Source organism: Hemicordylus capensis, chromosome 4 (assembly GCF_027244095.1).
Source record: "Hemicordylus capensis ecotype Gifberg chromosome 4, rHemCap1.1.pri, whole genome shotgun sequence".
NCBI classification, from domain to species: Eukaryota; Metazoa; Chordata; class Lepidosauria; order Squamata; family Cordylidae; genus Hemicordylus; species Hemicordylus capensis.
In genome coordinates, this window is record NC_069660.1 from 52494259 (window position 1) to 52507074 (window position 12816).

Below are 12816 nucleotides of genomic sequence, written 5' to 3' on the forward strand. Positions count from 1 at the left end.
GTTTATGGCTGAGTTGGATTTGCATGGTATGCTAGAGACCTGCCAGATGGATACTTTCCTTTGGAAGGGCAGGTGTGTGTGTTCACATAATGTCCAGATTTACGCTGAAGTCCCTGCAAGCATTGGGGGGGGGGCACTCCATACACGATCCGGGTTTTTCATTGCATATTGGAACTTAGCCTGATTTATGTCCAGGGTAAAAAATTCTACTTTTTGCATTGGGTTTTTGGGCAAATCCAAAATATCGAATATGGCCCATAACTTTCAGTATTTCACCCCTCTTAATCCTACGGTAAAGCTTGCTGTCTGGGAAAGGCCCTGGAGAAGTTATACAGCATTTTGCTTTTAGCACGGCATTAGCCCCACTAGGTGGGAGCAGAGAGCCAGCTGCCTTCAGCTTCGCCTTTTCCATGCAACGGCTTCCCTGGGCATTTTGCACACAGGGCTTTTAGCTGGCATCTCCTCCAGAATGGAGGGCGTGGCCTGCTTTCCCATATCAGCCAGATTTACCCCAAAGTCTAGGGCTCTGTGGTGTGAAAAATGCCTTGGAGGTTACCAATGATCCACACAGGGCTTCATGCCAAAGAGACTTATTTTGCTCCTAAAGTAATGGTGTGCTATAGGCAGGGTTGCCAACACTGCATTGGCAGAAATTGGGACAGGGATTCGGGGTGGGGGGGCGGGGGGCTGGGGGCAATGCCTCCTAGGGGCACAGGACTTGTCTTTTTAAAAACAAACCTTTGAAGGACTCCTGTCCTTAGCCCTGCCTTCCTCCGAATGAGGAAGATGAGCATGCATGTTCATGTGGAGAAGCCTGAAATTGACCCATATGCCTCATTTGGAGGAAGGCAGGGCTAAGGAAGGGAGTCCTTCGCCCATCCTCCTGCCCTCCTTCCCTCCCTCCCTCTTTCCTCCTGCTGGAGTCAGTGACTGATGGCCGTGGCGGTGAGTGTTCTCCACGACAGGAGGGAGTAGAGCCTTTTTAGCAGCAGTGCACCGCCTGCCCCAGCCAGCCCTGGCCGCTGCCCTGCCCCAGAAAGCAGCCATTAATTTCTTATGACTTGGGAGGCGGGAGAGCTCTCAGTGCTGTCTTGCTCCACCGCCTCTCAGCGGTGGCTTTAAAAGTTTTTTTATTATTATTATTTAAAGATGAGACAAAGCAGGAGAAAATGAGTCCCAAACGGAACGAGCATTTCCCCACTGAAAAACGGGACATCCCGCACAGTGCGGGACAGTTGGCAACCTTAGCTATAGGCATTCTAACTATACTTAACAGCACCAAATATGGGATTCTTCAAGGGTTCCATACTGGATAATTATGGTATCTAGATAAGATGTAGTGGAACCAGCTTCAAAATACTGCCTACTTACAAAATTGGTGTTGGTGTAGTCTTGGGAAAATCTTAACTTGGAGTCCGGAGTATCTTATAAACTTATTGTAAAGGTAGATGTGGTCACCTTAAGTAGCGCAGCGGGGAAATACTTGACTAACAAGCAGAAGGATGCAAGTTGAAATCCCTGCTGGCACTATATCAGGTAGCAGCGATATAGGAAGATGCTGAAAGGAGGAAACAATGGTAAACCTCTCCTGTATTCTACCAAAGAAAATCACAGGGCTCTGTGGGCGCCAGGAGTCGAAATTGACTTGATGGCACACTTTACCTTTTACCTTTAAAGGTAAATGTGACAATAATGGGAAATATTTTTGTAAACTTAGTAATGCTACAGAAACTAATACGCTCACGATTCAATACTATGTAATCCCAGGCTCAAACATTGCCCAAACCAACAAGATGGAGTATTAGAGTCAAATGTAAAAGTCCTGCATTTAGGAAGGAAAATCAGTTGTACAAGTATGGGATGAGGAAGACCTAGGTAGGCAGAAGTACATGTGAAAAGGTTCTTAATGGCTCACAAACTGAACCTGAGCCAGTGGCATGATACAGCTGTTAAAAAGCCAATGGAATCTTGAGCTGCATTAACAGAAGCATAGCATCCAGATCATAAGAACTTGACAATGATACCCATGGTCTCCAATGTCTATGCACTAATTCAGAGACTGTGGGAAACAAACAGGAGGAACTTTAAATCCTAACGTGGAAAGGCAACGTTGATCTGCTAGGCATCACTGAAAGTTGGTGAGACAAGACTCATGAGAGCTGAACAACCATACCCAATGAGTGCTCACTGATGACTTCATCAAGTGGGAGGGAATCAAGTGGAGTGCCACATGGCTCTGGCCTGGGCCTTCTGCTGTTCAGTGTTTTTATATATGACTTGGAGAAGGAAGGAGAGGAGATAATAATAAAAAACGCAAACACCACAAAGCCGACAAGGGGATAGCTAATACCTCAGAAGACAGAATCCAGATTCAATCCAATTTAGACAGACTTGAGTCTTGGTCTAAAACCAAGAAGATGAAGAAGTTGTTCACATGACCAGGTGGGCGGGGCAGCAGGTGCTGGGGGTAGGCTGGTTAAACTTATCTTCCTCCCAGGGAAATGTTGTCCTGTAGTTGGGAGCTCTGATTGCACTCCTAGGCAATCATGTGGCGCTCCGGAAGCTGGGACAATGCGTCCCAGTCTCTGGATATCCCACAATGCACTGGGTGACATCCACAATTCATTGGATTCCCTCAGGGATCCACCTAGAGCACCTGTCTCTGTGTCTGCTGGGGCTAAACATCACCTCAGTGAACCCATAATCCCTGGCGCCCAGGTTTAGGGCTCATTCAAGCACTGAACCCTGGCTAAGAGCCAGGTTTAAAAGTGGGGCTAGGTGACGCTGCCCCACTGGGATCAGGCCCAATCTCAGCAGTTCTCATATGCAGCCTAACCCAGGCTAGGCTTCCCTAGCCTGGGTTAGGATGCACATGAGAATAACCTTGAAGTTTAATAGAGACAAATGTAAAGTCCTACATTTGGGTAAGAAAAATCAAATGCATAGGTACGGGATGCGGGAGACTTGGCTTGGTAGAAGTATGTTTGAAAGGGACCTAGATGCCTTAGTGCAGAGATTCTCAACGTTGGGTCTCCAGATGTTATTGGACTTAAACTCCCATAATCCTCAACCAAAGGCCCTTGGGGCTGGGGATTATTGGAGTTGAAGTCCAATAATATCTGAGGACCCAACGTTGAGAATCCCTACCTTAGTGGACTATAAATTAACATGAGCCAGCAGTCATTTCTTTGGCTAGTTTACTTGGGAGAACCACCCTTCTCTTCTCTAAGTCTCTTCAAGAGAACCTTGTTTGGGGCATAAGGAGAGAGAGGGTGGTGCCTATCTTCCCCTTGCCTGATTTTCTTTTTGGTCTGCTTCTCTGCTCCATGCAGACAGAGTGATGATGCCTGCCCAGACAGAGGCACAGAATCCAGAAATGGGGAAAGATCCCAGAACATAGTCTAAGGGCACATGATACAGCCACCTTGCTGAGGCTAAGCAGGTCTTGGTGTGGTCATTGCCTGGATATGAAACCCTAGTATGCCACCTTTGGGGATAGGGCAGCAGCTCAGTGGTAGAGTATCTGCTTTGCATGCAGAAGATCTCTGGTTCAATCTCTGGCACCTCCAGGTAGAGCTGGGAAAGACTTCTGCCTGAAACCTTGGAGAGCTGCTGCCAGTCAGTGTAGACAATACTGAACTAGATGGACCGATGGTCTGACTCGGCATAAGGCACCTTTGTGAAATCTAAGGCTCCAGCCCCTTTTCTTTGCATATTTTTCATTATCCTCAACTCCCTGGAGCACCAATAGTTCAGATTAATTGCATGCATTCCCAAGAAAGTAAGCCTTTTCATCTTCAGGACTCTGGACAAATATTAACCAGCCTTGAGGCTCCTAAGTAACAAGAAAGCCTTGTCTTCTAGGTTCCAACTAAGGCAAAAGTATGTATGAGTCACCCCCCAAATGAGCAGTTTTGCTCTGTCTGCATTTCATAACTAGAAAATAGAAATTAGTAGGCCAAAGCCCTACTAATGCCTTATTGACATGATCAAGGCACAGGGCTGTAACTAAATAGCACTGGCTAACAGTATTAAGGTGGTATTCACCTTCAATTATTAGTATAGATCATCAACAATTCCTAAATGTTGTTATATTGAGGCCTGTTATTCTGGTTTGCTTGTTCTGTGAGAACCATTAGCAAGACTGCAAGCTGACTAGGAAAAAGAAAACGTGGCCTGGCTTGCTGCTGTGCACTTAAACAGCTGATTTGCAAAAGTCAATAGATGAAATTTTGAGTGGCATGGAAGAGAGCAGTATTTCTTGCTAATGTCGATAGACTGAGCTGCCCTTAAAGGCTTAGGAGCAGGGCCTGGTAAAAAATATGGCATCCCTACTTTGCCTTATGTATTGGAGGACACGGGAAAGGCTTCCTAATTAAAACAGAACTTCTGCGTCTATGGCTACAACAAAACCTGATGTGCCTAATGGTGACAATTGTTAGGGCTGGCCTCAGGGGGCCTTTGGAAAACTGCCCTCCATTAGACCCCTCCTACCTGTCTGGACCCTGAGAGAGTTCCTCTACTTCCACCATACAAAGGTTATAGAAACAAGAGCCGGATCCAAACATTATCCCAAAGCCCTGCTTTAGCTGTGTACAACAAAAACTCTATGTGCCTAATGGTGACAATTGTTAGGGCTGGCTTCTTGTGGGGCGAAGGGGAAGGAAGTCCTGCCCCCTCCGTGTGAATCACCCATGCTGCTCATGGTTTCGACAGGGCTTCTCTGAAGAGGGAAAAGCCCTCCATGATGGCAGGCACATTCGTGGTTGTGAGGGTGGATTGATCCACCCCTGAATGGTGGAGGCCCAGGTTCTTTGAATCCATCTGCTCAATGGTGGCTCCACCCCTGGTTACTGCTCTCCTTGCTCCACTCCAGACAGGCTGCCTGCATCATGGACTCCCCAGGCCCTCCCTGCAGTGCCTCCTCTCGTGTCTGTAGAGAAGGCCTCTACAATGGAAGTCACGGCTCACACAGACACCTCAGCAAACAATGCGAGTGAAGGATAGAGAGACCCCCAGCATCCCCCCTACCTACAGAATACCTATATTATCAGTCCACTAATTCAATGGATGCACAATCTGCTCTGCAAGAGCTGGGTACCACCATCTGCTCTGCAAAAGCTGAGCATGATCAGTGATGCTCAGTTTGAGACTATAGGCAAATTGAACAATCAAGGCAGCCCACCAGAGACAGCATGCACACAGGTCCCTTCCTCTGATCTCCATGGAGTAGGGATCCAGACCCTTTCTGTAGCCCCAGAGGACATTGATGCACAAGATATGGGCCCAGGAACTCTCCCTGACAGTATGGAGCCAAGTACCCAAGGTAGTCTACCAGAGACTGTGAGCACTCAGGACTCTCCCACTGACCTTCTTGGACTGGCTCCAGGCCAGTTGGCCACTGCGGTTGAAGTGTGGGGCCAACTGAGGGCAATACCAGTGTCCCTGGGGTCGGATGGGCAGATCCTGGAAGATACCCCTCCCTCCCTCACGGAGCCTCTCTGCTCTGACACCAATTCACAGTCCAGCCCAGAAGATCACAACCAGAAGATCAGCATAAGGTAGCCCTCCTCTCCTGGAGTGTGACTGGATGGGCTGCATCTGCAAGGGATGCCTGATTCACTGATTACTTGGCCCGCCATGATATCATCCAGCTTCATGAATGACGGAGGTAATATTCCTTAACGGATTTCTCTCATTCTCCATTAGAGCTGAGCCGGGGATGGGCCGTGGAAGATCAAAAAGTGGTTTGTGGTACTAGTTGGTGGTACTAGTTTCCACCGTTCTTCCTGCAACATCAAGATTTCTCCCACCACTCAAGCACTAGGCTGTGGCAGTGTTAATCCAATTCAGTCGCTGTTCCTTGCTGATAATACTTACCTCCTTCCACAGCAGTGGAAACCCCAGCTTAGAACCATCTGGGCTGAATTGGAAACCTACGCTGTCTACGTCAGACTTTCTCACCCTGACAACATGTGCCGGTGGTCCTGGGTGGTGAGTTCAACACTAGGTTGGGTCCTGATGATCACACCCTGTACACGAAACATCAGTGCCCCCCTCCCAACCTTGAGACTGACGGGACTCCTTCCCAATCAAATTGCAAAGGACAGGAGGTCAAACTTTGCAGGACTCTGCTTGGCACAAACAGCTATTAAACTTAACCTTTTCATCCTAAATGGTGCTGTCAGTGGCAATCAGCCAGGAGAATTTACCTATCTCTCAGGCTCAAGAATGAATACTATTGATTACATAATCACCTCCAGGGATCTGCTTCCTTTTGTTGAGAGCTTAGAGGTTGTTCCTAAATGTGACAGTTATCAACTTCTGATCTTCATTCAATTAAAGTCTTTCACCCACTCAACCCACATTGAACACCACCCCAGTATCGTCAGCAGGGAGAGCCCTTTGTTATGCCAAATGGACTCCCCAACTTGATCAAGTGATAACTGGGCTGCTTGCCTCAGAGCACTTTCAGCATCTCCAACTGGCCCTAATAACATAGGGCACATTTTTGGAGATTTACAGCATTCTAGTTGGTGAGCTTCAATGGCACCTAAAACACAAAGGTAGTGCACACCTGTGACAGTGTCATCACCACTCAAAATCTTGGATTGATAAAGACTGTGTTAATGCTAAAAAGCTCTCACCACATCCTACCAGGTCTATAAAGCCAGCAGTGGACCAATGGCAGCGAAGGACCTCCTTCAGCAGCAGAGGAGGTACAAACAGGTGGTGGCACATAAGAAAAAAGAAGCCATGAAAGACAGAGACAACTGGGCATGACTCATCCAGGCAGTCCGAACCAATGATTCAGCTGCATTCTGGCGCATCATTACAGGCAGCCATAGCAATGGCACAACCCATCTAGATTGCCATATCCCCCCAGGGATTTGGGAAAAACACTTCCATGAACTCTACGAGGATTCTTCTGCGGAAGGCGGATGCCCTGGGCAAGCTATAGAGGACACAACTGAGTGGACACCAGTGACCACATCGAGATCAAGAGGCTTGCTGCCCAACTGAGAACTGGGAAGGCCATGGGGGAGAACCTGATTCCACCTGAAGCTATTAAAAACAATCTGGATTGGTGGGCCCCCATTCTGGCCTCACTATTTACCTTCATTGATACACACATGGTCGTATCCCCAAGGACTGGGGGACAGCAATTATTGTTCCCATTTTCAAAAAGGCCAGAAAGAATGATCTGGCCAGTTACAGACCCATTAGCCTGCTCAACACAATTAGCAAGCTCTATGCGAGACATCTGCATTGGAAATTATGGGACTGGCTGGAGCAGGAAAATCTGCTGGTGGAGGAACAGGCTGGTTTCAGGCAAGGCCGATCTATAATCGACCAGTGCCTAGTACTCCAGCACCTTATTGAAAAATGCTCTTCCTGCAATACAACCTCCCTTTATGCAGCCTTCATCAACTTTTAAGCGGCTTTTGACTCTATCTTGTGAGTTAAATTATGGGAGAGGCTGGAGGCCTTCTTGATTGATAGGCGACTGTTATACTTAATATATAAGCTTCATGCCAGCACAACGCTCAAGGTAAGGTAAAACCCCCAGGGACCTCAAAAGTGTTGGGAATTCTCTCTGGTAAGAGAAACCCTTCTAATATCGCAGAGTGCACAGAGGGAAAACACGGCGGAGTCTGCCCAGGCACATGTGTATGCTGAGAGTAAAAGAAACTTGGAGCCAGTTCATAGTTTCAAATCAAAATAAGTAGTCTTTATTAGTGAACTCCATTCTAGATAGTAAAGTGGAGAGACAGGATCTCTAATCTATCTATCTAGCTGGATGCAGAGAGAATCTGCATCTCTGCACACATGGTGCAGGGAGAGAGGAGCATGGGTGTTGCAAGGGAGAAGAAAGGGAAAGAGGAAGAGGAAGTGGCAGGAAGGAAGGAAGTCCCTGAGACTAGCAATCTACATACCAAAAGGATAGTGTCAGAGCAGTAGAGAAGGGATGACCAATGTCTTGACCCCTCTAGCCCTCTGACTCACTAGTCTGTCCCCCCTCTGTCACTGAGACATGAGTCAGTATAGAGTCCTTCACTTCCAACAAAAAGTGCCATCGATATACGAAAGGGTGTAGAGCAAGGCTGCATACTAGCCCTACTATTATTTAACTTTTACATCAACACCATGGTGAATCAACTAAACAATCTAGATTTCCACCCCGCTAAACTTGCAGGGTAAGCCCCATAATGGCACAGCGGGGAAGTAACTTGCCTAGGGAGCAAGAGGTTGCTGGTTTGAATCCCTGCTGGTTTGTTTCCAAGACTATGGGAAAACACCTCTATCGGGCAGCAGTGATATAGGAAGATGCTGAAAGGCATCATCTCATACTGTTCAGGAGAATGGCCATGGTAAACCCCTCCTGTATTCTACCAAAGAAAACCACATGGCTCTGTGGTCACCAGGAGTTGATACAGACTCAACAGCACAACTTTAAATGTGTAGGAGCCCATATTTCCACCCTATTTTATGTAGATGATGCAGCAATACTCTCAAGGCCTCCCATTGGCCTTAAACATGCATTGAGGACCTTAGTTCAGTATTGCAAGGAAAATATGCTGGAAGGAACTTAATTATCATTAAAAAAAACCCCAAAATTATGGTCTTTGCTAAAAGGCCCAAAATCTGCACTTGGTTTATAGAAGGGCACAAGATCGAACAGGTTCCTTTTTTTTAAATTCTTGGGGGTAGTCCGGCACTCCACTGGTACTAGGAAGACACATGGGTGCTATGCAGTATTAAATGCACAGAGGAGTACCTCTGTTGTCCTTAAGTTTCTCCGAACAAGAAGTGGCCACTATATACCTGCAGCACTTAAATTGTATGAAACCAAGCTGCTAGCACAGCTTCTCTATGGTGCCAACTGGGCCCCTTCCCCAATTTCGCCCCATTGGAGCATGTGCAATTAAAGTTCCTAAGATCAGCCCTTTAAGTTCCAAGATGTGTCTCTAATGCCATCTTGCGACTGGAGATAGGCTTGATGACAGTGGAGGCAAGGGTTTGGATTACCATACTCAGCTATTGGCTTAGACTATCTCTCTGTCCCTTAGGCCTTGTCCCCTTCACCCTGAGCGATGACTTCCAATCCAGCTGGGGAAACAGTCAATTATGACTAAAATATTATCCCTTGTCCTATCCCCACCTCTCTTCATTAACATGGGCTACGTTCCAGCCAAGGAACTTATCAACCAGCATATTACAGACATAGAGAGACAATCTGATATAGGCAAGGCCCCAACTTCCTCATCAGTGAAGGACTATACTACCTCTCCTGTGGCATACCTAACACAACTGAAAGTCCCAAAGCACAGGAGGGCCTTCATGCTGGCACATTGCTATGTTCTTTCCTCAGCTGTGCTTGAGGAATGATATAGGAAGATCCCACTCTTGGAACGTCAATGCCCTTGTGATTCAGGGCAAGTAGAAACAACAGGGCACGTACTCCTTCAGTGTTTGTATTACAGGGGCATTCATGTCACTTTCATTCTATCATTATTATATAACTATCCTGATCGTACGGACCAATTTTACACCTCTTTACTGCTTTCTGAACTTACAATGTTGCCAGGTTCTGCGCAGCAACGATCAAAATCCAGCTGAGGATGACCTCCTGTTTGTGCCCAGAGCCCAGCTTTATGGACTAACTCGAGCCTGCTGCCTCAAAGCGCCTCATGGCAGCCCAGCATTCCTACAGTTCTATAGTCCCACAGATTCTTGGTATTTTACCTTGCCATAAATTGATAAAACTCTTACTATGTCTATAGTTGCCCTTGTATGATTATATATGTCTCCACGTTTTGCATATAACTTCTTAAAGCATTCTTGCTTCTCTTTTTTATGCCTTTTTAAAAAATGATGTTTTTGTGATGCCTTTTATAAATATTTGTATCCATCTTTTCACCATTAATAATTGCTGTTAACGGCAATTTTGCATGATTTATATGCCTCCATGTTTTTCATATAATTTTTAAATGCATTCTTGCTTCTCTCTTTTATGACTTTTTAAATGATGTTTTAATGCTGACTTTCCCCCATTTTTACTGTTAACTGCAATTCTTAGTTCTTGGTCATGAAGGATCATCTAGTTTGCGGTCTTGCTCTGTCTTAGACAGCCATAGTTTTATTTTAAATTTTACATCTACTTCTGATTCTTATAATCTTTTTATCATAGTCTTTCATTATATGCTTGTACTGTGCACCCTTAGGCTTTTAATATCTACTTTTACTTTTAATATGTAATATGTAATCACCCCTTATACTTTATGCTGGTCTATAACCGTAATAAAGATTGATTGATTGATTGATTGGCTGCTGCCAAAGTTTTTGCAGCTTAGATTTCTGGGCTTTTTGATCAAATTTGGTTTTGACCTAAAATTTCTTTCACTGAGGTGTGAACACATCACATTTTTTTCCACCAGCAAAAATATATTTAAAAACTAAGACGTTTGGCTTAAGATTCTATGGGCCAGAGCTCATGTCCATCAGCTATATGAACTGCTACCCTCAGCTGGCAAATATATTCATGGCAGACTACAATGAACTACAAGGTTTTATTTACTCCATGGCTATCTAATATTATATATGTTGATATGCGCCTTGATGACTAAACTAACTTATTATAGTAAATCCAAAGAAGGAGTCATTAGGAAGTCATTAGGATCCTAAGTCATTAGGATCCCTAAGTCATTAGGATCATTAGGAAGGAGACTGAAAATAAAAAAGCTAATACTATAATGCTCTTATACAAAACTACGGTGCAACAACACTTGGAGTACTGTGTACAATTCTGGTCACCACATCTAAAAAAGGACATTGTAGAACTGGAAAAGGTGCAGAAGAGGGCAACCAAGATAATCAGGGGTCTAGAGCACCTTTCTTATGAGGCAAGGCTACAACACCTGGGGCTTTTTAGTTTAGAAAAAAGATGACTGCGGGGAGACATGATAGAGGTCTATAAAATCATGCATGGTGTGGAGAAAGTGGATAGAGAGAAATTCTTCTCCCTCTCACATAACACTAGAACAAGGGGTCATCCCATGAAACTGATTGCCAGGAAATCTAGGATCAACAAACGGAAGTACTTTTTCACACAACACATACTCCACTTGTGGAATTCTCTGTCATAAGATGTGGTGACAGCCAACAACTTGGATGGCTTTAAGAGGGGTTTGGATAACTTCATGGAGGAGAGGTCTATCAATGGCTACTAATTGGGGGGCTGTGGGCCACCTCCAGCCTCAAAGGCAGGATGCCTCTGAGTACCAGTTGCAGGGGAGTAACAGCAGGAGATAAGGCATGCCCTCAACTCCTGCCTGTGGGTCTCAGCGGCATTTGATGGGCCACTGTGCGAAACAGGATGCTGGACTAGATGGGCCTTGGGCCTGATCCAGAAGGGCTGTTGTTATGTTCTTATGAGTATCCAGAGTCAAATTAATTTAAACATGAATTTCATTCATCTGTTATTTGAATACATTTCAGGAAAATATATAACCATATATTGGCAATTAGGCAATGAGAATGTTAAATTAGCGCAGCAAGATAGTAATATCTCACTGTTGGGAATGAGTCACTCTTTCTGTCTTTTGTACATTTGATCTCTGCATACATATAGCAATAGCAATAGCACTTACATTTATATACCGCTCTACAGCCGGAGCTCTCTAAGCGGTTTACAATGATTTAGCATATTGCCCCCAACATTCTGGGTACTCGTTTTACCGACCTCAGAAGGATGGGAGGCTGAGTCAACCTTGAGCCCCTGGTCAGGATCGAACTTGTAACCTTCTGGTTACAGGGTGGCAGTTTTACCACTGCGCCACCAGGGGCTCTGGTGTATCTATGGATCTATGTAATAGATCCACTGTTCCACTAGATCCACTGTTCCACATAGATCCACTATGTAATAGATCCACTGTTACCCCTGGCATTTCATGCCTTTTGTTCAAAAGTATGGGGACCTGGCTGGGCTCTGGACTATGACAGTTGTTTCTCTTTGAGGTGTTGCAGACCTCTGTTTTTAACACCATGGAAAACATGACTACTTCTCTGGATTCCATCAGGCTAGGTGTAATAAGAAGCTGTGTTATCTGATACCCAGGGTTGTTTAGCCCCACAAAATTATCTGTATATTCTGTAAGAGATGCCGTCTGCCACGTTCCATCCTTTTGTAGCTGTGTTCAGTGGCAGGGGTTTTTAAGTGGCTGTTGTTGTGTGTTGCCTCTTTCAGAGTCAAACCCAAGATGAGTCTTAAGATGAGGAAAAAACATATGAAAGAACTGTGAAATAGTGTCAATTTCTGTAAAAGAAGCCTGTGTGTGTGGTTCGCTCTGTATGACCTCCTTAGAGGCCTGAGCAGTCCCAGGCCAAGTTGGACTAGAAACGATTCTTAGATAAGCCGTGCTTCCCCGCCCCCACATAAAACGATGGACTAAAAAAGCCAAGCCAGGTCTTGGTTGATCGTCAGAACAACTGGGAGCTGTAAGGCTCCCAGCAGCAAACACGCCTCAGGAGCCCGCCTTTAAAATCAAGTTGCAAGAACAAGCACTCCCTTAGCCCCATTTTTTGGATCATCTGCCAGCTAGGAGACTGAGAGGCACCCAGCTGGCATTGGTGAAATCCCCATAATGCACTGCACACTCACGTGGTTAATTGTGGGAGTTTCGGGGGGCCTCCTGGCCCCCAAACCTCCCTGCTGCTAGCAATAGCTGGCAATTGTCTGGGCGGGCAATCTGCCTGCCCAGCAAAGAGACAAAGATCCTCTGTGTGGGAGGTAAGCTTTTTGATGCTTCCTTCCCT